The sequence below is a fragment of the Stenella coeruleoalba genome (genome assembly GCF_951394435.1).
Source record: "Stenella coeruleoalba genome assembly, chromosome: 9".
Lineage (NCBI taxonomy): Eukaryota > Metazoa > Chordata > Mammalia > Artiodactyla > Delphinidae > Stenella > Stenella coeruleoalba.
The window spans coordinates 54,132,710-54,157,827 of NC_137155.1; the positions used below are offsets into that span (position 1 = coordinate 54,132,710).

At 39.5% G+C, this 25,118-nt stretch overlaps 1 protein-coding gene across 16 annotated transcripts in view; it reads left to right on the forward strand.

Moving 5' to 3' along the window:
- Nucleotides 1-25,118, forward strand: part of NPY (neuropeptide Y) — a 131,589-nt gene that overhangs the window by 87,440 nt on the left and 19,031 nt on the right. For 8 of the 16 annotated variants that reach the window (XR_013829725.1, XR_013829733.1, XM_079931370.1 and 5 more), the window contains 7 exons: nucleotides 2-27; nucleotides 4,297-4,401; nucleotides 8,412-8,540; nucleotides 8,917-9,199; nucleotides 12,652-12,813; nucleotides 13,013-13,151; nucleotides 20,269-20,340. The gene's annotated coding sequence lies outside the window, so the exon portion shown is untranslated. Of the gene's footprint in view, nucleotide 1; nucleotides 28-4,296; nucleotides 4,402-8,411; nucleotides 8,541-8,916; nucleotides 9,200-12,651; nucleotides 12,814-12,845; nucleotides 14,290-20,268; nucleotides 20,341-25,118 lie in introns of those variants that run through there. The other 8 variants (XR_013829726.1, XR_013829729.1, XR_013829730.1 and 5 more) reach the window with 4 other exon arrangements.

Consider the following 25,118-nt stretch of genomic DNA (forward strand, 5'->3'; position numbering starts at 1 on the left):
GATTCTCAAATTGGGCTTGCTGAGTCAGTAAGTATGAATGCTTTAACTATTATTAGTAAATATCTTACAGTTCTTTCCCAAAACATTATAAAAATTCAACTTCAACCATCAAGCTATGAAAGTATTTGACTTACTTACCACATCCTAGAAGTCATTGGGTCATATTACTCTTTTAATTTTTATGCAGATCTGGGACAGGGAATATACCTAATGAGCTTAGGACATCTTTGTGTGCCGAAACACAAGGATGCTTTCGGTGACTAATGGTGTCCTGCCAAAGAGTCATTTAAGCTGGCTTGAAGGATCTCTCACTAACAAAATTGGGATAATTTAAGCATCAAAAAGAATAATAACTGAAATAGGTTGAAACACACCATATAATACATACATATATATGTGTATATTCTTCGATTCCTTCATCAAAAGGCCATCAGGGACACCTGTACTTGAACAAGTTGAATTTATTTTTCTCACTCACTGCAGCAAGGAAAGACTGTACACCATGGTGAAGCAGGTGAGAGGGGGCAGTGAAGGAGGCATCTCAGGAACAGAGTGAGAAAGAGCCTAATATGAACTTTGGGCTTTGGTTGGGCAACTTGGGGGCAGACCTAAGGAGTTGTTCTAAATTGGGTGTTGCCAGAAAGCAGCGGCAATACTGTGATTGAATATCTCATAAGTGTTATCTACAGGGAAGGCGGACTAGAGCGAGGATAAAGCTGAAATGGCTCATAAGCAGAAGTCACTCATATTAGCCGCCAGAGGGGAGTGTTTGGTATTTTGTGGGTTGTACGGCGACTTTGAAGTAGCTGTTCTGTGAGATTGTTTATTTCCAAGAATAGAACAGCACAGCTCAACTGTAAGCATCAGGCCCATCTGTAAGGACAGGAGGCCTGGCTGTGGGTATCAGGTTATTCTCGGATATCAGGGGCTGCTTGTTTTCCCTGATAGGTAGGCAGGGAGCTAGGGAGCTAGGTGGATACAGAAAAAGAGAAAGCCGAATTTTCTGAAGTAAGAAAGAAAAGAGGAACCTCATGAGTCATCATTGGAGGTAGGTTTTAGACCTACTCCTTCCTCTGAAAATTGCTAATGAAGCAGAAGGAATTAGTGACTTATCCCGCCTTTTCAGTGTGTACTCTCTAAAGGTTTCCCCCGCTATCCGAAAGTAGCACCGTTCCTCAGCCGAAATAGCGTTGAGGTGAAGAAGCAATTACCAAAGGACACATCTTGCTAACAGGTGCATGAAATAAATCGAGATCAAGCACAGATGCTCACAGACGCAGTTCAAAGCTAGGGCGTCCTGATGCTGAGATGCTGAGTGTGGTTCCAGGGGAAGGAGCTTGGCAGTGCCGCTCTCACCGCTCAGGGTGTGTGCTGCCTCTGTAACCACTGGCTGTGAAACACACTGCATGCTATTTTCATTTTTTGCCTTTTTTCCTAAAAGTGAAAATCTTCTTTGGATCTCTTTCCATTAGCCAAATCAGGTGCTAATATAGGTCTATCATAAAAGGAAGTAGCTTAAAGTGAACTTTCAAAAAGTGGGGAATACCTGGTTAGGGACCACCTTAATGAAGAGGGACAGGTCTTAGAGAAGAATTCCAGGTAATAAATGTTGTACAAATGATAAAACTAAAAAATTGCCAGTTTTCAACCCATGGTGAAAAAAATTCATTCAAGTTAAGATTATCAGTAGATGCCAAAGCAATTTGGGGAAAGGCGAATGGAGAAATGTATGTTTACGTGTCACCAGAATATTTGTCATTTGTTCATAAATGACATACTGGTCACAGCTGGGAAACACAGCTTTACAGTGTAGGATAAGGTTATTGCCACGTTGACCCAATGAACAATCCTAGAACCAGCAGTAGTGGACTTCAGACATTATCTGCCCCCTGATGTGGTCCATCCCCTGCAAAATCTCTTGCCCAAAGTGCTTAGCCTCAATCTAATCAACCTTTAGATCTAACTTCAGTTTACAGGGAATACAGCGACAATAAGGAAAGCTACAAGGAGGTAACCCAGGAGGTAGGACATTGTGTGATTCAACTGGCCAGCCTCTTCAACAGATCACTACCATGGAAAAAAATGATGGGGGTGGGGATTCCACTCAAGGTTAAGAGAGATTCAAGAGACATGATGACCAAATGCAATAAGTGGTCTTTACTGAGTCACACTGTAAGCTGTCAAAGATGTTTTAGGGTCAGTTGAGGAAATTGAAATATAGGCTGGATTTTAGATAATATGAAAGAATTATTGTTAATTCTGGTATAGTATTGTGGTTATTTAAGAAAATAAGATATGATAACATCTACAATAAATTCATTTATCAATATGGGAGGTATAGTATGCCTCTTCATGTGTTCAGAACTTGTATTATGTCCCTCAATAAGATTTTATAATTTTTTTCCATCCATGTTAAAACTTTCTTTTTCAACTTATATAGATATTTTACAGTTTCTGTCACTATAGGGAATAGAACACTCCCTCATCCTCACTTTTTCATACCTAATTTAGCATTTCTAAGGCAGACAATTGCTATGGGCTTAATATAGCAACTCAACAATCCTTTCTCATCTGTGCTCTTGGAAGCATTAAGAGAAGTCCAAACATGATTGGAAGTAGGGTGTGGAGGAGTGAGGAAGTAAAACACCTTGAAGAGAGATGTTGTTAGTAGCATTTTTGATGTATTAATACACAAATGAAAGTTGAATCCTGACAACTAAGAAGGAAAAGTATGCACTAGAAGAAATGAAAAACATACTAGAATTTCCAAATTAATTTGGGAAGAAAGAATAAAAAGAAATAACCAAAAAAAAGTTAAAAGTAAAATTATATATTATCTAGAAAGAGGCAAAGTATAAATAGCCCATAGAAAAGACTGTCAGCACAGATAAACTTCTAGTCAAAGGAAATTTTAGAGCTGCAAAAAAATTTTAAGAAAAAATAAGAGGAAATTAAGTAATTACTCAACCATAAGAATTTATGAAAAGAACAACCAAGTAAAACAAAAGAAACTAGAATATGGTAAATAATAAAGATAAAAGAAATCAACAAAATAGAAAACAAAAAAATTGTAGAAAGGAAAAATAAAACCAAAAGTTGGTTCTATGGGAAGAACAATAAAATAATCTTCTGTTAAGTCTGATTGAGGATAAAAAGAGCAAGTATATACTATGTGAGAAGTGAGAATATGAGACTGAATCCTGGATCCTGAAGAGATGATAGAAATTAAAAGGCAACAGTATATGTAAGTATAAGGCAATAAATTAAAAAATCTAGGGGAAACAGATAATTTCTTAGTTTAAAAAATCTACTAGAAGTGATTGAAGAAGCAATACAAAACGTGAACAGACCAATAAAGACAGGAACAATAATTTAAGATGATTTATTTTAAAGAACTGGAACCAGAAGGTTTTATAGCTGAGCTCTATCTAATCTTTAAAGGACAAATCATTTCAATATTTACTTAAACCATTCCAGACCACAGGGACTCTAGCATAATCTTCATATTAAAATCTTAAAAACACAGAACATAAATAGGGAAACATAGAACTATTTCACTTATGAGTAAAATGCAGAATTCCAATATAGAATGTTATCATATCAAAGAATAATAGTCATGATAAAATAGAATTCATTCTAGAATGTAAGGATAGTGCTGTATTAAGAAATCAGTTGATATAATTCATCATATTAGCAAATTAAAGAACAAAAACTGCATGATTAATAGATACTGAAAAAGATATTTGACTCATTTCAGGAACCATCCTTAGTTTTTAAAAATATGTAAAAAAGAATAAAAGAAAGCTACAGTTCTTAGAATTGAAGAAGACTATACCAAAAACAGGAAGCAAATGTCATATTAAATGAGGGAATTTTAAGTCAAGAATAGAACAGATATCTTTGCTAACACTACTATTATTCAATATTATTTTTGGAAATTTTAATGAATGCAATAAGACGAAACAGAAATTATCAGTAAACATATAGGAAAATCCAAAAATTATATTTTCATCATTAATATTATTCACTAAGAAAACTATCAGAAAGCCAAAATCTGTTAAAATTAATGAAATAATCTAGAAATTAAATATAATAAATTAAATTGCTATTTTAAAATCCATAGCAATTGTCTGCCCTAGAAATGATAAATTAGAGATGAAAAAGTGAGGGTTAGGGAGAGCTCCTCTGGTTCTGCTTTCCTCCTACCCCTCCTTCCCTCTCTCCCTTTCCAGTTCTATCAAAGTATATAATCTTGGTAAATCATTAACTGTTCCCTCACTCTTGTCTCTTTTACAGGAGAGCATATCATTTAAGAGTACAGATAGAAAATCAAATTATCTGGTTTTAAACCCAGGCTTTGCCTTTTGCCGGCTCTGGGAACCTGGAGGGTAATATTTGGAGGTATTTACCCAGGTTTTCTTCTCTGCATTTGTATGTGTGGGTGTATGTGTATGTTGTACTCATTTCACCCTTGCTGCCCTTAAGAAATGGATATTCAGAAATGCAGAGATTCATTTGTTCAACAGTGTTTATGGAGCACCTGTCTGTGTATAGGTACCAATTTAGATGTCAAGATACAGCAGTAAACAAGACAGATAAGGTCCCTGCTCTCATGAAGCTGATACTCTAGTGGAGGAAAAATAGACAGTAAGTAGCGAGATCACAGATAACTAGATGATAGATACATACATACATACATAGAAAAATAGTTGGCACATAGAGTAACTAAATAAATAAGAAAAATAGCAGATAGTGATAAATATTATACAAAGAATTAAAATATTGTGATAATGTTCCAGTTATCTATTACTGTATAACAAACTTTTACAAAGCTTAGTGGCTTAACAAAACAACCATTTTACTATCTCACAATTTTGTGGTGAGAAATTTGGGGAGGGCTCAGTTGCATGAGTCTTCTGCTCCACATGGGGTTGGCCGGGTGATATTCAGCCGATGGCTGGTCTTGTATAGATATTTGGTGCCTGGGAGGCATGGCTGGAAGGCTGGGATTATTGTCTGGAGGCCCTGCACATGGCCTGTCCAGCATGGCAGTGTCTGGGTAGTCAGGCTTCTTATGTGGCAACTCAGGGCTCCAGGTGAGGGTGTTCCAAGAGGCCCAGGCAGATGTTGCAAGGAACCTAGCTTTAGAAGTCCTACAGTGTCACTTTCACTGCATTCTATCAGTCAGGCAAGTCATTAAAGCCAGTGCAGATTCCAGGGGAAGGAAATTAGACCCTTCCTTTCAAATTAACAATGACTTGGGTGATTGGGAAGGCTGACTGAGGAGGTAACATTTAAGCCGAGAGCTGAATAATACGAAGGATTGGACCCTGAAGATACAAAGAGAAAGCTTACCTACTGGTTGGTCAGAGGAACTGAAGGGTAAGGGCTTGGTGTGTCTGAGAAACTGGAAGTGACTGGGAGGGCGGTGAGCAAGGGGAGCAGTGGTATGAGATAAGTCAGCAAAGCCACGGGGGGCCAGGTTATGTAAGATTTTGTAAGCCTAGGTGAGAAATTTGGATTTTATTCTAAATGCTTCTTATTGCCAGAATCTACTAAAGAAGTTTTAGCAAAGGCCAGTCAAATCCATAGATTCTCTACAGAATTGCTTGTCAGGAAAGAGGCAAGAGCAGAAGCAGGGAGGCTAGCTAAGAGGCATTTGCAGTAGTACAAGAAGGAAATGATGGTGTATGGACCAGTGTGGTTGTAGGGAAGGCCAGATTGAAGATCTGTTTTGGAGGCATTATTGATGGATTACATGATTGGAATTTAGGAAAATCAAAGAATCAAGAAAATCCCCACCCCAAGATAAGTTTTAAGTAGTCTAAGAGCACATAGCTTCTCAGAGGTACCTTCTTAATTTCTTTCCTTCTTTACTCCATATACTCCGTAAAATCCATCACCAAGTCCTCTTCATTCTACCTTCAAAACGCATCCCCAGTCCTACTGCTTCTCATCACTTTCACCACGAGTCCCAGCCTCCAGCAACGTTCACCTGGATTAATGTAATAACCTCCTAAGTGGTCTCCTGCTTCTACTCTTGTTCCACCTTGTCAGCTTGCATGAAGTGGTCAGCGTGATCTTCTAAAAATGTAACTCATATCCCCTTCTCAAAACTTTTCAACTTCTCTCTCATTCGGAATACAGTGTGAAGCACTCACTGTGCCCCTGCTGTCCATCAACCTCACTCCCACTCTTCTCCTTCTCACTCTCCTCTGCTAACACTGGCTGTGCTGTTCTGATCACAGGGAGACTGCAGCTGCCTCAGGGCCTTTGCACTTCTGCCCTGTTTGCCTGGAATGCTTTCCCCAGAGTTATTCACGTGGCACGCTCCCCAACTTCATTCACATCTCTCATCCTGAGAGATACCTACTCTGACCTAAGCTCCCTGCCCCCTCACTGTCTAGCCCTTTAACCCTCTTTTGTACATCTTTATTGCACAAATCACCCACCTGAAGTTATATTTCATTTGTTTATCTGTTTGTTGTATATCTGTTATTTATTTATTATATATCTCATTCATTGGCATGTAAATTGATGAGGGAAGCAGCCTATCTGTCCTGTTCATTGCTATACACCCAGGGCCCAGAACTGTGCCTGGTATAATGAAGGCACTTAAATAACATTTGTAGAAATGAATAAATGTTAGCTACTATTATCATTATTAATATTATGAGTTACTTGCATATCCTCTTGATTTTTCCTTCTAAATGTCTCTGTTCATGCCTTCTTTCCATACTCACTTGGCAGTCACCACCTGAATCCAGGCCTCTCTCACTCCACACCTGACGACCGGTGAAGCCTTCTTCCTGGGCTTCAGAAATCTAGTTACTTTCCTTCTCCAGGCATCTGTCATGTGACTACCTGGTCACTCTTTCTGAAACATTGCCTAATTATTTCATACCTCCTTTCTAACAGCATGAAGTCTAATCACTGTAGCCTTGCAGTCATTTCCCTCATAGCTGGTCTCTCTCAGTCTTTTGCAGCTTCATTTCCCATTATTTCCTCCTGTGAACCTTGCCCCCAGACAAACTGCTGCACTTGCTCAAAACTGGTACTTTTCCATGCCTGTGAGTTGGCCCATCTATCCCAAACCTTCCCTGCTATTCAAAGTTGGGCTCAAATCTCACATCCATGGGGACTGACTCAGAAGCAAGAATTCTCTAAGTAGTCTTATATTTATTTCCCTCTCCCCCATTTGAACCTTGTATTGGCTCAGTCATATATTATACTGACTACACACTTTGTATATGAATATATAGGTATACTCAGTCCTACCTTCACAAATATAGAGCCAGTGTGTCCAACATGTACACTGTAGCTTGAAGTTTTAACTATTTCCACTTTAGCTTAAGGCTCTCAGTTATAGTCCTGCCCTGTCCCTTATTATGTGTGATTTGACAGATTCTGTAATCTCTTCGAGTTTCTATTTCCTTTGCAGTAAAATGGGGATAATCTCTCTCTCATAGTGGTGTCATTAGAATTGGATGAGTTCAAATACAATGTTTAATACACAGTGGGCCCCAATTAATTGTTATTATTCCTTTTTGTGTTTCCCACAGTGCCACTTCATAGAGTGGTTGATGGCTTTGCAAATAGGCAGGGAAATATCTGCAATAGGCATTATATCACCAGCTAGCCTCATCATGCATATTTCCTAAAGATTGCAGCTTTAAAATAAATGTATATTCCCGGTGCCTTCCTCTTCCTGCCTTGCTTTGGACATTACTGTTTTCACTTAACTGATGACACCTGAGTCCATCTGGGCAGCATTAGGCTTTCCCTAGATATTCCCACCCCTGTGGGAGCACCAATCACACGGTCTTTCCCGCAGTGGGGGAAATAAAGCATGAGGATGAGAGTGAGGATAGAAATGACCACTTTTGCAGCCAGATTTCTGGAAGGTAAATGATTCGAGCAATGTGATTCCAGAAATAAGCTAATCTGAATAGCATGACCACTCGCTGGGACTCACTCAGGCACACATAATCTAAAGGTCTCTTCTCCATCGTCTTAAGTTCTGGTAAAGTCGTCCCAATAATACTGAGCAAGTTCTCTCTTGGCCTAATGCCCCCTTTTGGTGATGCTATAATCTGTATTTTTATTCCTTCTTATTTACCCTCTATGGTCTCAGCAGTTGAGCCGTTGTCAGAGGTCTTGTTCTGTCCTTCCCATGCTGGCGAATCTGCACAGGCAGGGAGATGTGGTACAGAAAACCCTGTGTCAATGTCAGTGGGTTTCACACCAGGATTCAGTCTGCACAGGGGCTGCCTGGCACGTGCTCATAGTCACTGGGCAGGGGAGCTACTGCAGGGCCTTCCCTTTTGACTGCAGCGTCTGTCATGGACAGAGCAGTGTCACGGAACTGGTGAGGCGATATTGTTTTCTTATGCTTCCTTCCAACACAACAGAAGTAAGATGGAGAGCTTTTCACTCAGGACCAAAATGATGCAGTCACGTGGATCAATGGGGTCTTCGGAGCAGAGAGTGCACTGGGATGGGGAATTGAGGAGAGCTCCAGAGAGGAACCGCTTACAGAGGTACAGGCTGTGTTAAGTGAAGCAAGGGCCGTGCAACACTCCAAGGCCAGCAGCAGTGAGAACGCTTACCTGCTAGGCCAGAGTGAGAGAAAAGAGGAATAGTACCCCCCCTTACCGCGGTTTCATTTTCCATGGTCAGCCTCTGTACATAAATATTACATGGAAAATTCCAGAAATAAACAATTCTTAAGTTTTAAGTTGGGTGCCATTCTGAGTAGTGTGATGAAATCTCTGTCCTGCTCCATCCCACCCAGGATGTGTATCATCCCTTTGTCTAGCGTATCTGCCCGTTAGTCACATGGTAGCCGACTAGGTTATCAGGTTAACTGTCTTGTGTTCTAATCCACCCTTATTTTGCTTAATAATGGCCCCAAAGCGAAAGAGTAGTGATGCTGGCAACCCGGATATACCAAGGAGAAGCCGTCAAGTCGCCCTTTAAGTGAACAGGTGAAAGTTCTCAACTTAATAAGGAAAGGAATAAAAAACGTATGCTGAGGGAGCGAAGATCTATGAAAAGGACAAATCTTCTATCTGTGAAATTGTGAAGATGGAACAAGAAATTCGTGCTAGCTTTGCTGTTGCATCTCAAGCTGCAGAAGTTATGGCCTCACTTCATCTCATCACGTAGCCTTTGATGATCTCACATCGTCTCAAGAAGGGTGAGTAGAGAACAATAAGACAATGAGAGAGAGAAACCACATTCATATAACTTTTATTACAGTATATTGTTATAATCTATCTATAATATCTATGTTATTAGTTATTGTTGTCAATCTCTTACTGTGCATTAAACTTCATCATAAGTATGTAAGTATAGGGAAAAACATAGTATATACAGGGTTCAGTAGTATCCCTTATTTCAGGGATCCACTGGGGGTCTTGAACCGTATCACCCACAGATAAGGGAGGACTACTCTATTACCAGAACCCAGAGGAAACATCCGTAGATCTAAGAGGGAGGTACCTAAAAGATGCCCTGTCTTCAGTAGAGGTGTCTCTAGCTCAGAGTGACCAGGCAGGGAGCAAGCTGGAAACAATAAAGACCCTGGCTTCTCCCTCGTCCTGCTATGATCGTGCATCCCCACAGCTGAACCCAATAGAACGGGAGCCAGAGGACAAGGGCCCTGCTGCTGCTGACCATAATATTCACCTCCTCAGGCACAGAGCAGGGTAGAGAAGGGTAGGACTGGGTCTGCAGGGGAGGAATGTTTAGCATATGGGGATTGTTAGTTTAGGTGTTAGTGGGTCTGATGGGTCGGGAGGGCAGGCCTGGCAAGAATCTCTTTGAATGAGTTAATTTAACATTTGGGGCTCAAAGAAAAGAGGACGTGACCTTGAACGAGGAGGAAGGGGGTGGGAGATGGAACAGCATGGTGTCTGGCATGTCGTTTCCTGGAGTCCTGCCCATGTACTCAGGTGTGAACCTCAAGAAGGAAGGCGCTGATGGAAGAAGCAGAGGTGACTTTTCACGAGGGAAACATCCCATCCCCATTCAGTCTTACCTTCCCTCTTCATTTATCCCTAGAGCCCAAATTGACTTTTTGGGCCAAGGAAGCCCCAGTTTCTGGACCTTGCTATAGACCAAGGAGAGGAATATGCTCCCTATTTCACTGAAGTGAGGTGGAGAATTTCAGGGAATGGGGCACTTCCCTGGCCAAACGAGGATTTGCAACAAGGGAACTTTAGGAGATAACCTTTGGTTCTCAAAGAAGGTACCCAGAGTGGGGGCAGGGAGGGATCATCATGCCTACCACCCAGAGTCTTCTGGGACAAATTGATAGATACTATTAACAGGAGTAGCTAAAAAGGAAGAAAATGAGAAAACTTTGGATGAACTCACATAAGACACTTCCAGGAATTCCCATAAAAACAAAACAAAGATCTGGGGGGAAATGGGAGATACTACATTAGCTGGTAGGTACATGTTAGCATTAATATGACCCACAGGCTAATTTATAGCCACAGGCTAATGAGGTCTGGAGCAATACAAGTTAGATAAATAATTTTTGCACATTGGTTTATGTTTAGTTCTTTTGTACTCTAGTTAGCATGGTAACCTGTCTAAATTTTAAAGTGTGTTTTCCCCCCCATCTCTGTTCTCTATGGATTTTATAAATTATATCTAGTGTAGAGGTCCCTGAACTTATTTTTGTGACATAAACTGCTTTGGTAGTCTGGTGAGATCCCTTCTTAGAAAACCGTTTTTAAACGCATGACAAAAAACATAGGCTTCAAAGAAAAATTTTAATATCAAAATACAGTTATCAAATCTTTTAATGTGATATAAAAAGATATATAGTTTGTTAATGCATTAGATAACAAGATTTGGTGGTGGGTCTAATAAAGTGGTGGGTCTAATAAACACCACACTTCTGCCATGCCGCACAGCTTGTGAGCTCTTAGTTCCCCAACCAGGGGTCGAACCTGGGCCCTCAGCAGTGAAAGCGCAGAGTCCTAACCACTGGACCACCAGGAAATTCCCAAAACACAACACTTTTGAAATTTCATGAGCATAGTACTATTTTGAAGTTTCGGCATCAACTTTAATGTGATGTGAAACTTGTAATTTCTACTGTTGTCAAAGTCAGAGGTACCGCTAACATAGCCATGGTCAGTGCCCCCCTTCATAAATGAAGGAAATACCAATTTTTAGTTAAAGAGTAGTGACAACAGAAATATATTTTTTGCTCAAGTTCATGAGCATCCTGAATTCTATCTACAAGCCCGTTATTAAGAACTCTTGCTACGATCTCCTAAACCCTCTGACAACTGAAACAATAACAAAGGCAGCATGAGAGTAAAATTTTCAGGTGAATAGTTTCAGAGGAGTCTGATCATATCCCACCTCCTGCCTCTTCCGCTCACACCATGGAAAATTCTAGATAATGAATCATGGGCCAGAGAGGAAGAGATGGAGCCACCCCATATTGAGGAGATGAGAAGAATGTTCTAAGAGACTCCAAGAGTCCTGGAGAGCTAAGTCAGCTCCAAGCTTTCCTTGAAGCCATGGCTGTGGAGAACACCCTCCTCCATCCAGGAGGAGCCTGGTAACTCAGCCTGTTACCCACTGGGCATGAAGTCTTTGGAGACACAATCTCTGGTCAATCCCTCAATAATCTGCCTTGTGCACTCTTCTCACGTGGACCAGCCACTAGAAGAGAGGGCTTGAACATCTTCCAGGATAGTCAGGGCCTAAAGGGAAAGTCCTACTCTCTGACCAAAGTTGACAAAACAGAATTTATGTGATATAGGTAAAGATGCCTGGTCTTAAATGAAGTCTAAAGGAGACACTAATGAGAACAGCTGCAGAATATATCTGAAAATTAACCACAAACCCCACACCCCCAGATGGGTGCCAAGTTATTTAAAAGAGTTATAATAGTTGCAGTCAATTGCATACTTGGACACCTCCAGCTTTAGCAATACTACAGGATTCTGGACAGTTAAGCAAATTGTGGGAATAACTTACAGACTGAAGTAGGTGTTATGCTTACAGGAGTGGGCCTGGAAAAGGATTCTTCTCTCAAGAGTGGAGGCTGTGGCTCTAAGGCAGCTTCCTGTGCCATGCTGGGCCAAGAGGCAATGAAAAGCTGGCAGACGATACCATTTCAATGGCCTGACCTCTCAGTCACTCCTGTGACCCCAGAGAAGCCACAACTACCTGCAGGGGGAATTGAATTCTAATACAGTAACAAAGGTTGGACTAGTTCATACGTTTAAGACAAAAGTCACATGAGGGCAATGAGAAATGTCATTTACTACACAGGTCCTAAATTCCTCTCCATTTTCCCTAAGTGCCAGGTGGTCCTAAGAGATGACTGGGAGAAAGGGGGACATGAGGATGATGACGGCACGGTGAGGCCTCCTATCTGGGCCCAACCTCTTTGAGTCCTCATGGGAACATGGGTGAAAGCTGATCTAATAATAGATGTTTGACACCCTACACAAGAGGGAAGAACAGAAGATTAAAGCTCAACTCCTCTATTTTATATATGGGAGATTAGGACTCAGAGAGGTGATATGCCTGAAATGTGACATTTTAGAATAAATAATACCAGACTAAAATGCAGCTTTTCTGACCTCTGATCATTGTGTTTTTTCCATCATTTAGAAAAAATTCTAAGCAAACTACAAACACTGTTTATATCTTGGCCTTCATGGCTCAATCTCAGCAGCAGAAGGGGAAGTGATGGCTGCGGTCTCTCAGTGATGAAGGATGAAGACCAAACCTGGAATGGGTCAGACCAAATGCCAGAAAGCACAAACCTACTAGGTACACATTTTAAATTGGCTCACTCAAAACCTATTCACATACCCTCTCATGCCTTACTGTACCATAGAAGGTGGAAAACTAAAACTTTCCTTCCCAGATACCCTTGCAGCTAAAAGAGACCATGTGAGATGTGGTGAATAAGACATAAGCTCAAGTCGGCTGGTTCTATATCTTCTGCTTCTTCTTTCTCCCTGACTAGAATGTGAACTTGATATTGGAGGTGTATCAGTCATCCACAGGATTATGGGACAGGAAGAGAAAAAGCGCAGACCCTTGATGGCATTTTGAGGTGCTGAACAAGCCTTGATTTGCTTAAACCCAGACTTCTTCTCACTGAGGTAAAGAAACCCCATACTTGTGTAAGTCCACATTCATTAAGTTTTATGGTACTTGTGCCAAACATAATCCTAACTTATATTTCAGTCTGTGAATCAAAAGTGGACTCAAGGATGGCAAATACATGCTAAAACAAATTTCAGTAGGATGAGTTCATGTGATCATTGAGTTTAAAGCTCAGTATGATATAATACAAGTTAGCAAAGAGATCCAATTAAAGAAGGTAAGAAAACTGTCTAGATATGAAATGCTGTTTGTATGGAGTGGTTTTGAAGGCCCAGAATGTGACCTGTGGATGTGCTTTGGTTGGATAACTCTCCAACATTATTTAATCAAGGCACCATGATTCAAGGTCATCATTACTTCATTTGGGGCCATCTATCCTTGTTCCTCTTGTAAAAATAAAATAAAATGGCCACGAGAGGGTGTGGGAATGGAAATACTGAGGCAAAAATATGCCTTCAAACCAGACTGCTCTAGGGATGTTGTCACAGTGGGGTCCGAGGTAGCCTGTGGCCTGTTGGAATAAGAGAGGATAAAACACAGCCTTAGAATGAGGGTAGAGAACTTTGGTTTCTTGGTCTAATTTCATCCCACTGGAGACAATTATGTTATGAGGTGATATTAGCTGTAGCATTGAAGTTTAAAGAATAATGCTCTCGTGGGTAGGCTGCCATGGGTTTCTGAGTCAGAGAGAATTCTCTGATGGTTTGGTGAGAACAGCTGAAAGGGCATACAGTGTGTGCTTCCTTCAATTATTCCTGAAGGGCTTCTCACTTAGTTGGGTTTAAACTATCTCCACCAGGGCCCATTAAGAGAAAAGAAAAAAAAAAGAATATGAATTGAAAAAGAGACTTTGAACAATTAAAATACATGTTTCCAAATGTAAAATCAAGAACTATGTTAATTTCTCAAATAAGAAAAAGGGCAATTTAAAAAATAAACTTAGGGGGATTCCTCTCCTAGGCAGTCTTAGTGCTGGAGCTCCTGGTTTAGCTGGTAGAGGATTTGTCAGGATAGATGAAAAGAAAGATGAACGCTCAACGCTGAAGCTGCAGCTGAAAGAGAAGGACGAGCTAATTTCCCAACTTCAGGAAAGTTCAGCATTTACAGAAAACTTTTGCTTCAAGAGTAGATAAATCCACACAAACTGAACTTCTAGGCTATGATGGTTTGAACCTGAAAAGACTGGAGTAACTACAAGAAGGGAGAGAACCATGTGGTAGACGGGGTCTTCGTGCTCTGGCCGGGGGTCAGGCCTCAGCCTTTGAGGTGGGAGAGCCGAGTTCAGGACCTTGGTCCACCAGAGACCTCCTGGCTCCACGTAATATCAAATGGCAAAAGCTCTCCCAGAGATCTCCATCTCAACGCTAAGACCCAGCTCCACCCAACAACCAGCAAGCTACAGTGCTGGACACGCTATGCCAAACAACTAGCAAGACAGGAGCACAAACCCGCCCATTAGCAGCTCCCTAAAATCATAATGTAACAGACACCCCAAATCACACCACCGGATGTGGTCCTGCACACCAGATAGACAAGATCCAGCCTCATCCACCAGAACACAAGCACTAGTGCCCTCCACCAGGAAGCCTACACAATCCACTAAACCAACCGTAGCAACCGGGGGCAGACACCAAAAACAACGGGAACTACGAACCTGCAGCCTGCAAAAAGGAGACCCCAAACACAGTAAGTAAAGCAAAAAGAGAAGACAGAGAAACACACAGCAGATGAAGGAGCAAGGTAAAAACCCACCAGATGAAACAAATGAAGAAGAAATAGGCAGTCTACCTGAAAAAGAATTCAGAGTAATGATAGTAAAGATGATCCAAAATCTTGGAAATAGAATGGAGAAAATACAAGAAGGGAAAAACAACAAATAATATACAAGGGAATCCCATAAGCCTAACAGCTGATCTTTCAGCACAAACTCTGCAAGCCAGAAGGGAGTGATAGGACATATTAAAAGTGATGAAAGTGAAAAATCTACAACCAAGATTACTCTACCCAGCAAGGATCTTATTCAGATTCAACGGAGAAACTAATAAAACCTTTACAGACAAGCAAAAGCTAACAGAATTCAGCACCACCAAACCAGCTTTACAACAAATGCTAAAGGAACTTCTCTAGGCAGGAAACACAAGAGAAGGAAAAGACCTACAATAATAAACCCAAAACAATTAAGAAAATGGTAATAGGAACATACATATCGATAATTACCTTAAATGTAAATGGATTAAATGCTTCAACCAAAAGATATGGACTGGCTGAATGGATACAAAAACAAGACCCGTATATATGCTGTCTACAAGAGACCCACTTCAAACCTAGGGACACATACAGACTGAAAGTGAGAGGATGGGAAAAGATATGCCATGCAAAGGGAAATCAAAAGAAAGCTAGAGTAGCAATTCTCATATCAGACAAAATAGACTTTAAAATAAAGACTATTACAAGAGACAAAGAAGGACACTACATAATGATCAAAGGATCAATGCAAGAAGAAGGTATAACAATTGTAAATATTTATGCACCCAGCATAGGAGCATCTCAATACATAAAGCAAATGCTAACAGCCATAAAAGGGGAAATCAACAGTAACACAATCATAGTAGGGGACTTTAACACCCCACTTTCACCAATGGACAGAGTATCCAAAATGAAAATAAATAAGGAAACAAGCTTTAAATGATACATTAAACAAGATGGACTTAATTGATATTTATAGGACATTCCATCCAAAAACAACAGAATACACATTCTTCTCAAGTGCTCTTGGAACATTCTCCAGGATCGATCACATCTTGGGTCACAAATCAAGCCTTGGTAAATTTAAGAAAATTGAAATCATATTAAGTATCTTTCTTGACCACAATGCTATGAGACTAGATATCAATTACAGGAAAAATCTGTAAAAAATACAAACACATGAAAGCTAAACAATATACTACTTAATAACCAAGAGATCACTGAAGAAATCAAAGAGGAAGTCAAAAATACCTAGAAACCAATGACAGTGAAAACACAGTGACCCAAAACCTATGGGATGCAGCAAAGGCAGTTTTAAGAGGGAAGTTTATAGCAATACAATCCTACCTCAAAAAATAAGAAACATCTCAAATAAACAACCTAACCTTAACACCTAAAACAATTAGAGAAAACAAAAAAAAAAACACCAAAGTTAGCAGAAGGAAAGAAATCATAAAGGGCAGATCAGAAATAAATGAAAAAGAAATGAAGGAAACGATAGCAAAGATCAATAAAACTAAAAGCTGGTTCTTTGAGAAGATAAAAAAAATGATAAACCATTACCCAGACTCATCAAGAAAAAAAGGGAGAAGACTAAAATCAATAGAATTAGAAATGAAAAAGGAGAAGTAACAACTGATGCTGCAGAAATATGAAGGATCATGAGAGATTACTACAAGCAACCATATGCCAATAAAATGGACAACCTGGAAGAAATGGACAAATTCTTAGAAAAGCACAACCTTCCCAGACTGAACCAGGAAGAAATGGAAAATATAAACAGACCAATTACAAGCACTGACATTGAGACTGTGATTAAAAATCTTCCAACAAACCAAAGCCCAGGACCAGATGGCTTCACAGGTGAATTCTATCAAACATTTAGAGAAGAGCTAACACCTGTCCTTCTCAAACTCTTCCAAAATATGGCAGAGGGAGGAACACTCCCAAACTCATTCTATGAGGCCACCATCACCCTGATACCAAAACCAGATAAAGATGTCACAAAGAAAGAAAACTACAGGCCAGTATCACTGATGAACATAGATGTAGAAATCCTCAACAAAATACTAGCAAACAGAATCCAACAGCACAGAAAAAGGATCATACACCATGATCAAGTGGGGTTTATCCCAGGAATGCAAGGATTCTTCAATATACGCAAATCAATGTGGTACACCATATTAACAAATTGAAGGATAACACCATATGATCATCTCAATAGATGCAGAAAAAGCTTTTGACAAAATTCAACACCCATTTATGATAAAAACCCTCCAGAAAGTAGACATAGAGGGAACTTACCTCAACATAATAAAGATCATATATGACAAACCCACAGCCAGTATCATTCTCAATGGTGAAAAACTGAAAGCATTTCCTCTAAGACCAGGAGCAAGACAAGGTTGTCCACTCTCACCATTATCATTCAACATAGTTTTGGAAGTTTTAGCCACAGCAATCAGAGAAGAAAAAGAAATAAAAGGAATCCAAATTGGAAAAGAAGAAGTAAATCTGTCACTGTTTGCAGATGATGTGATACTATACATAGAGAATCCTAAAGATGCTACTAGAAAACTACTAGAGCTAATCAATGAATTTGGTAAAGTAGCAGAATACAAAATTAATGCACAGAAATCGCTTGCATTCCTATACACTAATGATGAAAAGTCTGAAAGAAAAATTAAGGAAACACTCCCATTTACCATTGCAACAAAAAGAATAAAATACCTAGGAATAATCCTACCTAAGGAGACAAAAGACCTTTATGCAGAAAACTATAAGACACTGATGTAGGAAATTAAAGATGATACAAACAGATAGAGAGGTATACCATGTTCTTGGATTGGAAGAATCAACATTGTGAAAATGACTCTACTACCCAAAGCAATCTGCAGATTCAATGAAATCCCTATCAAACTACCACTGGCATTTTTCACAGAACTAGAACAAAAAATTTCACAATTTGTGTGGAAACACAAAAGACCCCAAATAGCCAAAGCAATCTTGAGAAAGAAAAAACTGAACTGGAGAAATCAGGCTCCCAGACTTCAGACTGTACTACAAAGCTACAGTAATCAAGTGAGTATGGTACTGGCATAAAAACAGAAATATAGATCAATGGAACAGGATAGAAAGGCCAGAGATAAACCCACACTCATATGGACACCTTATTTTTGATAAAGGAGGCAAGAATATACAATGGAGTAAAGACAGCCTCTTCAATAAGTGGTGCTGGGAAAACTGGACAGCTACATGTAAAAGAATGAAATTAGAACACTCCCTAACACCATACACAAAAATAAACTCCAAATGGATTAAAGACCTAAATGTAAGACCAGACACTATAAAACTCTTAGAGGAAAACATAGGCAGAACACTCTATGACATCAATCACAGAAAGATCCTTTTTAACTCACCTCCTAGAGAAATGGAAATGAAAACAAAAATAAACAAATGGGACCTAATGAAACTTAAAAGCTTTAGCACAGCAAAGGAAACCATAAACAAGATGAAAAGACAACCCTCAGAATGGGAGAAAATATTTGCAAATGAAGGAACTGACAAAGTATTAATCTCCAAAATTTACCAAGAGCTCATGCAGCTCAATATCAAAAAAACAAACAACCCAATCCAAAAATGGGCAGAAGACCTAACTAGATATTTCTCCAAAGAAGATATACAGATTGACAGCAAACACATGAAGGGATACTCAACATCACTAATCATTAGAGAAATGCAAATCTAAACTACAATGAGGTATCACCTCACACTGGTCAGAATTGGCATCATCAAAGTATCTACAAACAGTAAATGCTGGAGAGGGTGTGGAGAAAAGGGAACCCTCTTGCATTGTTGGTGGGAATGTAAATTGATACAACCACTATGCAGAACAGTATGGAGGTTCCTTAAAAAACTAAAAATGGAACTACCATATGACCCAGCAATCCCACTGCTGGGCATATACCCTGAGAAAACCATAATTCAAAACTGAGTCATGTACCACAATGTTCATTGCAGCTCTATTTACAATAGCCAGGACATGGAAGCAACCAAAGTGTCCATCGACAGATGAATGGATAAAGAAGATGTGGCATATATATACAATGGAATATTACTCAGCCATAGAAAGAAACGAAATTGAGTTATTTGTAGTGAGGTAGGTGGACCTAGAGACTGTCATACAGAGTGAAGTAAGTCAGAACGAGAAAAATAAATACCATATGCTAACATATATATATACAATCTAAAAAATAAAAAAATAAAATAAAGTTAGGAATATCGTGCATTGACATTCCTGGGAAAGCTTGCAAATTGATGCATACTTAAGGTGCCAGAATACATTTATGAAACCTAAACTGTTACTCCCAATACTGCAAAACCTTCAGAATTCCATAATGGAAAAGTTGTAGTATTTCAAAATTTGAACTTTAAAGTTATTTGAAGCTAAAAAGAACTTTCCTTGAACGAACACTGAAACAGTTAGAACAAAGTGTACTCTGAAAAACACTTCTGGTGAGTTTATCAGAGTTTGAAAGGTTTGTGAAAACAGCCTTCGGGTAACTCCTATCAGCTTAATAGAAACAGCAGGAATTCTCTAGCCTCATTTTGGGTCCATTCATTAAACCTGCTCTGCCTTGTGGCTGAGTTAGTTTTCACTTCCCTTGGGTTCCAGTCCTTCTAAGGACCAAAAGGTACTTTGGTCACAAACATGGATTTTCACTTTGGAAAGAGTCCCCTCCATCCTATCATGAGGCCAGATGGAGGGACCAGAAATTTAGGCAGGCACATTCCTCAGCTTAGCCTCAGGTACCTCTGATTCACCGTTCACAGAATCAGCCCCGCTACCTCATCCGTAAAAGTGCACAACGTCTTTTGGAAAACACGCTCTCTCATACATTTCTAGTTGACACATCTTTTGGGAAGGCAATATTGCAAGAGCTATCAACATTTCAAATGCATGCTTTCTTAGACCAAGAAATTCCATTTCTAGGATTCCAACAGTTTCGTCTGAACACATGGGCAAAGATGAATATCCAAAGTTACTCATTGATATATGTTTTGTAATACTAGGAGACAGAGGGGAAAAAAGTCATGTTCAGCAAGAAAGGACAGAGTAAATTAATTATCTTCTTTGAAGGGATGTCAGTATGTCTGGATGCAGAGTTGGGGCTTGTCTCTAAGTCAAAGCCATCACACCTAGATGGTGGAGCAGATGATGGAAAGCACCTGGGTCTCGTTGACATAGCTGAGCTGCAGAATTAACTTTTAGTAGTGATGCCCTATCTTTGGGCTTCTTAGTTTGTGAGATTATAAATTTTCATCATGATTTTAGACAACCAAACCTGATTTCTCTGTTACTTTCAGCCAAATCATCCCAAGAGAGCATCCTTTGCAAAGAAAGTTTTGGCAAAATGCCCTGAGATCACATTCCTACAGGTAAGGCTGAGGGAGTCCCATGGCTCTGTATGCACTGTCATACTTTGAGAGCATTCTTATATCTCTAAGAATGGTCTTCTATTTCCCACATGACCATTTTCCATCAGTTTAAACGAGCCCATGGAAGTAACTAGACAAGGTGAAACACCTCACAGAGGCCTGCGTTTCCCATCTCTGAGACTCAAGGGACCCGATCTGTGGCAGCAAAATCCTTGACTTAGCATTGTTTGTCCCATGGTCCCGTGGAGTTCAGAGTTCTTAGTGTTAGGTCTCAGAATCTGTTCTAGTTGCTTCACTCAGAAAAGGATTTATTAAAGGGTAGACTCTTTGGAGGTAAGTGCTAAAAAAGCAGACTCTAGGCTGAGCTTCCAGAAACAACTCCCCAAACTTCATCACAGAAACAGACCACCAAGAATGCTGATATCTTTGCCTCAGTCAGGAAGCTGCAGAACCTGGACTCTTCCATCAGGGCCAGTTGCTCCAGGCCACACTGCTTCTGTTCTGTTTGGGTCAGGAAGAAGATATTCACAGCTTGTTTCTCTCCCCACATAACTTAGTTCTTTTATAATTCAGGGTTGTTTAAAACTTTTTTTTATGTTTAATAATATGCCTGGAGAATATGGGACATCTTAATAGTGTTATAACTCAATTTTGAATCAAGATCTCAAACAACTGGATCTGAACTAAGTCACACCTGAACCCTAGTAGCAAGTGAGGCTGGGAAACTCATGGCCACATGCCAGCTACTGGAGTCCTGGAAGGCTGGAGGTGTCCTGCAGTGGTTCTCTAGGGACATCAATCCACGACCCCCAAATGAAAACGATAGAGCCTCACACCAGAAACGGAATGGTCTTCCAACTCAACTCTATCAGGAATGAAGATAAGATTCCTCAGTAAGCCTGATGGTTAGTCAATTGTATCACCTGAGGGGCAGGTTGCTCTACACAGCATTTTAACCAGCTACACAAAAGGAAGTCAATACCTTCCTAGAACGTCTGCTTTCAGTGTGGTGAAATGTGCTCATACTCCCACAGTCACATTTAAGGTTCTCTCCTCAGCAAAGTAAGTGTTTTGCTATTGCACAGGTTGTTGTGACTAGAAGCATGGGACTTGAGTTAATAATAATAATAACAATTTATTAGAAACTGTGGCCAGAAGGACACAAAGCCAGTCTCAACTCAGCACTGCAGGTGCTATTTTGGAATCTTCAGTTTCTTCCTGCATAAGCAAAGTAGAGGAGAGAATTGTAGCTATTATCAGAATACTTTCAAATTTTAAAAATGATGTTTTCCTACAATTATCTAGATGTTTCAGATAAATTTGGGCGTAATTTTCGTCCAAACGATCTTTATAATTGCCCAAATTCTCTTGTACATGTACTTCTAGACACTGCTAAAAATATATAGCAATCAAAGCAGTACTGTCTGTAAACCCTGTTTCAGTTCCACAGAGAAGCTGGGAAAGATATACAGGAATCAAAAAACTTCTCTCAAATGTAATAAAATGAACAAAAATAAGAATAGCAAAAAAAAAAAAAAAAAAGTCAGAAGCATCCAAACTAAGGAAGAAGCACAGCCTCATAATGTAACAATTTAAAAATAGTATCTACAGAGAGAAGATTCTGGAAATTGACTGTAGCTTCTACTTGACTCCTCCAGAAGCAATACAGTGGACAAAAATGTGAAGGAATAAAGTCCTGAAAAAACTAACTCTACCTTTCATTTAGAGGGTAGCAGGCTGATGGTGTGAGGGATGGCGCTTGGAAATGAAGCTCAAAAGAGAAGTGTCAGGAGTCTCTCTAAACGGTTGCCTGTCTCAGCGTGAGAGAAAAACAGATTCATTCATTAGAGACAGGAAGAACTACTAAGAATTGGCATTTTTTGCTTGTTTATTTTACTAAGAGAAACACAGGATATAAGCAGGGAAGGGACAAATATGATGAATTCCTAGTTTGCCTATTTTTTCATGCCTTTTCCACCTAGGTCCCAGAGGGGAGCAGGGTAGACAAGCAGGGAGAAGAGGGGAGGAAGTTACCACCTAAGGCAACTTTTAGAGAAAAGGAGGCTTTGGGTTCCCTGGCATCTGGTGAACAACCTGAAAACCAAAGGCTTTCCTCACTGGGTCAGATACACCTTTAACTATTCAGAGTAAATCTCAGTACAGAACTTTTAACTAAATCACAGAGAAAGTCTTCTGTGACAAAGTCCCTCAACTGTGAAACCCACAGCCCTGGTTCCACCCTCCCACCCCAGACCCAGTTGAGCCCCATCTTGCCACCTTCTCAGACAACAGAAAAGCAGATATAAAACAACCCATGAATACAACAGGCCTAAGTTAGGCCTAAGGCCTAATTAATATTAGAAAGATAAAATATTAGAAAGATATTAATATTAATATTAGAAAGAAGCTAATATTAGAAAGATAAATTAATATTAATAATAATATTAGAAAGATAAATATAAGGCTTAAATAGAGGTTTCCCATATCAAAAAATAAATATCTGAAAATAAAAACCAATAAAATACCAAAAGTAATGGAGAAAAAAAAGTAAAGAAAATGAAGAATTAAAAACTGAGTTCTAATTAGGAATGCTTTTGGCTGCAAGTAGCAGGAAACCCAGCTAACAGGGGCTTAAACTATGTGGACATCTATTGTTTACTTAAGCAGACATCCAGGGGAAGGCAGTCCGAAGATTAGTTTGGCAGCTCACTGATTGCGTCAATAATCTAGGCCCATCTGGTCTTTGCATTCTGTCACCTTCCATGTATTTGCAATATCGCTTCTCATGACCACAAGATGGCTGCCACAACTCTAAGATTCACATCTGTACTCAGCAGTATCCAAAGCAGGAAGACAGGGGGATCGCAGCAAAGGATGACTCTTCCTTTTGAGAAAGGAAACAGTTTCCTAAAAGCCCTCAGCTTATTTATCCTGGTATTTCATCAGCCAGAAGTGGATCACATGTTCACCCCTAAACCAATCACTGGCAAAGGCAAGAGAATGATCATAATTCAGTCCCTTGGCTGGAAATATTGATATCAGAACCAAATTGGGATCTGTTAGCAAAGAAAAAGGCAGGAGTGGCAACTGGGTGGGCAGCCAAAATAACAGCCATTGTTCACTTCGAATTATTCAAATTTGTTATGAGAATCACTAGAAGAAATAAAACAGATCATATACTTTCCAAAATGCCAGAAATAAGATATAAAAAATGTCACAGGTCATAAAGCAAAAGTGGAAAACAAAGGAAATGGCAAGGCTCTATTAAAATAAATTAAAAATCCCACAGTGTAAAGTGAGATGATAGAAGATTACAAATATATCTAACTTAACAAAAAATATTACTAGTAAATCAAAACCTCTAAAAAGAGAGTCATGATGGAGGATATGGAGCAAACCTTAACTACATATTAACCTGTATCATTAAAGCAGTGTGGTGCTTGTACAGACAGAAAGTTCAGTGGAATAAAACAAAGTCCAGAAATCGACACACATATTTACAGAAATTTATTATTGTATGTGTTAAAGGTTAGCATCCCAAATCTATGGAGAAATTACAGACTTTTCAATAAGTGGTATGAGAAAACTAATAGACAATCTAGAGGAAAAGAAATTTGAAACCCTAACATATTCACCATACCACGGTAGATTCCAGGTCTCAAGGTAAGGAAAGAGAGGAGTGGGGGTGAGAAAGAAAGAAGAAAGAAGGAAATGATAAAAGTACAAGGAAAAACCAAAACCAAAAAAACATGGGCAAAGTCTTTTTTTTAACTATAGAACAGGAGTTGGCAATATTTTTCTGTAAATGACCACATAGTAAACTTTTTACTTGTGGACCAGAGGGTCACTCTTGCAACTACCCAATTCTGCCACTGTAGTGCAAAAGCAGTCAAACATGATGTAAATAAGTGGGTGTGGCTCTTTTCCAATAAAATTCTATTTATAAAAACAATGAAAGGGCTGGATTTGGGCCCTTGAGCCATATTTCACAAACCCCTCATGTACCATGTGAAAGGCCTTTTAAACTAAGACTCAAAACTCAGAAGCCACAAAAGAAAAGATTGGTACATTGAACTACAAATTAAAAACTTCTACAAGGCAAAAACAACACATTAAGCAAAGTCAAAAGATAAAATGACACACCACCAATAAATATTTGCAACTCATTTCACAAAGGGATAAAATTCCTAATATATAAAACTTCTAGAACTCTCTCCACTATTTTTTCCTTCTCCCTCATTATTCCTGCTCCTTTTCCCGATCTTAAAAGACCTTTCTCTTGACCCCATTTCTCTCATCAGTTACTGCCCTGTATTCTACTCCTCTTTGCAGTGAAACTCCTGGAAAGAATTGTTTCCAAGATCTTTCCTCTCTTGCTCCTTCCATTAAGCCCTGCCAGTCCACCAAAACTGCTCTAGTCAAGACCCCTACATTGCTCAAGACAGAGGTCAATTTCAGCCTGTGTCCTACTTTACTTTTCAGCAGCACTTGCTGCAGGTATTCACTTTTTCTTCCTTGAAAAAAAAAATTGCACTTGGATTCGAGAACACCAAACATCAAACTCTTGGTTGTCCTCTACCTCTCTGGTCCCTAGCTCCATCTAGGCTACTTTGTTCATCCCTTCTCATCTCCTGACCTGTCAATTTTGACTCACAGCACGACTCAACTTGGGGCTCTTCTTGTCTCTTTCTTACCTCGGTTCCTTGATGATCTTATGTATTATCACAGCTTTAAATGTCACCTAAAGGCAACCACCTCCTGAATTTAAGTCTCAAGGC